This window comes from Crocuta crocuta, unplaced genomic scaffold (genome assembly GCF_008692635.1).
Source record: "Crocuta crocuta isolate KB4526 unplaced genomic scaffold, BGI_CrCroc_1.0 scaffold1871, whole genome shotgun sequence".
NCBI classification, from domain to species: domain Eukaryota; kingdom Metazoa; phylum Chordata; class Mammalia; order Carnivora; family Hyaenidae; genus Crocuta; species Crocuta crocuta.
The window spans coordinates 166,045-169,247 of record NW_027529800.1 but is presented as its reverse complement, the minus strand read 5'-3'; positions in this window follow the sequence as shown (position 1 = coordinate 169,247).

The following is a 3,203-nucleotide window of genomic DNA, read 5'->3' as shown; positions in this document are numbered from 1 at the left end:
GTCTTTGCTTTTTTCCCCTTATACTTCAGGAGAAGCAGATATTTGCGAGTCCAAATGAGAGATTTAAAAACATTTGTTCACAGAATTTCTTATCATATTAGTCATCAAGTTGAAATTCTTCACTTGGGTGTTCAAAGTCTTCCATAATCTGACCCCACCCTGCCTCTCCAATTTTGACTGCCTGTACACACACGCGCACACACACACACACACACACACACATGCATACTTGACAACTATCAGGCAGTTCTGTTCACCTCACATGTCCTCCCTGCTTATTCCCCAGAGTACATGTACCATGCTTATTTCAATTTATTTGCCTTTGCTGATACTGGTCTTCCTCCATGTTCTGGTATGCCTCACACTCATTTATTCAACTATTTATTGAGTGCTTATTATGTAACAGGCATTAATAATTAGATATACATTAACGACACTGCTCAAGTCTCTGCCTTCACACAGCTCACAGGCTAATGGAATATAGAGATAAGTAAGCATGCCATTACACTTTAGTATGGAATGGGCCATATGATTGTGGAAGATTGTGGAAAATACAGGATATTAGTACCACAGAGGAAAGGAACCAAACTTAGATTTGAGAAGGGAGTGGTCAGGAATGATTTCTAAAAGGAAATAACACCTAAAAGGAGCGAAAAATGTACTTTGGGATTCTCCATACACAAGGGAAAGAGTGCTCCATGCAAAAATAGCTAGGATGCTGAAAGGTCTTGAGGCAAGCAAGAACGTGGGAAAGAAATTTAAGATTTTAAATGATTTACGTATGTTCCTGCTAGGAACATAGAGGATAAAAGAGGCAAGAAATGATCTGGAGAAAGAGACTAAGGCCAGGCTTTCAGCATCTTATCAAGGAGTATAAAATTTATCTTTGGAGCAATGAGTTACCAATGAAGAGGTTTGAGTAGAAGAGTGACATGTTCAGGTTGGATTTGGGGAAGATCATTCCATCTACAGTGTGAAGAATGAGTAAGGCAAGAAGAGGTAAGGAAAACTGTAGAAGTTGCAATTTTGAAGCAGCCTTGATTGTGGTGGTGACAGGTATATCAGAAGAAAACATGTAGGAGATAAAGGTAAAATTTACATTATCTAACAATGGATTTGTGATTTGCATAAAGGAGTAGGGTGGCATTAACGGTGACTCTCAAATTTCTGTTTGGAAACTTGCTGCAAGTTGACTCCATTCCCTGAGATAGGGACACAAGAAAGAGCAACAGGTATCCAGGTAGTGATAAATACAACTTCTTGGACATCATTGCTCATGTTTTGTCCCCTTAAGCACCCTCACCCACATCAACTTGCTGTGAAATCCTAGAGCCTGGATTTTTGTTCCCTTGGGCTTTTATATGCCTATAGACTCCCTGAAGACAGTGGAAATCCTAGGAGGCAGGGGCCTTCTGTGAGATTTCTATTACTTTCTGGCCCCTCTCCAGTGCTAAACATAGAACGAGTTCTCAAAAATACCTGCCAATCAATTGAGTACCATCATAGGGTGATAAAATGTGATATATAAGTGAGCTTGTGTCATATCCCTTATTAAAGATGGTTAGTAATTTTAAAAAGCTCCAGTACAAATAACAAACAAATATAGAGGGAAAGCAGTGCATTTGTGGTCTAATTGGTGTCTTAGTTTACCAACTAGAAAGTTGAATTTCATCGAATATGCATCAGAATTGTTTCATATTTAAATGAAATCCTTTGAAAGATTATTTTGTAAAGAAATAATTCTCTGTGATCTTAACAGTTGTACTCTTTAGGAATCTTCAAATTGGAAGAGCCCTGAAAGATGTTTTAGTCCAATCTCCAGGTGATACTAGAATTCCTTCTATAACATCCCTGCTGGTGGTCTTCTAGGTGGCATTTACATCCATTAATGTCAAGGAGCTCACTATGTCCCAACTCAACCCATTCGCTCTTCAGATGATTCTGACTATTGGAGTGTTCCTCCTTATAATCAATTGTGTTTCCAAAAAGTAACATGCTTAATTTTTCTGTCATTCAATTAAAAGTGAGAGATCATAGCCCTTTTATCTTTCTATTCTCTGGGCCACTCTTAGCAGTTTCTTCAAACACTCTTTATATGTTACAGTTTTGAATTTCTTACCTATCCTGGTCATTCATCTGGGTGAATCCCGGCTTATTTATAATCTTCATGAATTCTGGCATCCAGAGCTGAATAAAATATTCCAGGTGTTATCTTGCAAGACAGATAACAGCAAGATTATTACCTCCTTCATTTTAGATATTTTACTCTTATAAATATAATCCAAACTGATAGCAGTTTTTTAATTGGTAGCTAATGTGGATATACACTGAGTGAATGTTGAGTTCTTGCTCTATATTTTTTTCACATGCACTGCTGCTGAGCTATGATCTGTGGGAACCAAGTGAAAATTTCAATGTGCAATTCAAGTTCCTCCTCTTCTCATTTATGTAATTAAATTTTAAAGTTAAGATTAGTATATTACATCTCTCTTCACTGAAGCTCATTTGCTTATTTTTGTTAGGTACATGCAGACTGTATATAACAGTGATTCTTGTGTCAGATTCACCTTGCAGGATGAGGGAAGCCTTATGAATTCAGTGAGCCGTCAGCCTGGGTCAGAGTGGCCTAACATTGCTCCAAAAAGATAAGTGAATGGCAAATAAACACATTAAAAGATATTCAACATCAACAGTCATCAGAGAAATGCAAATCAAAATCACAGTGAGATACCATGTCACATCCATTAGGATGGCTATTACCTTAAAAAACAGAAAACGAAGTTGATGAGTATGTAGAGAAATTAGAATCATCTCTGTGCACTATTGGTGGAAATGTAAAATGGCACAGCTCTATGGAAAACAGTATGGTGGGGTGCCTGGGTGGCTCAGTTGGTTAAGCTTCCAAATCCTGGTTTCAGCTCAGGTCATGATCTCACAGTTCATGGGTTTGAACCACACATTGGGCTCTGTGCTGACAGTACAAACCTGCTTAGGATTCTCTCTATCTCCCTCCCTTTCTGCCCCTCCTCCACTTGCACTGTCTCTGTCTCTCTCAAAATAAATAAATTAAATTAAAATTTAAAAAAAGAACAGTATGGTGGTTCCTCAAAAAAATTAGAAATAGAATTACATATGATCCAGTAATTCCACTTCTGGGTTCATTGAAAGTAGGGTCTGAAAGAGATACTTGTACACCCATATTC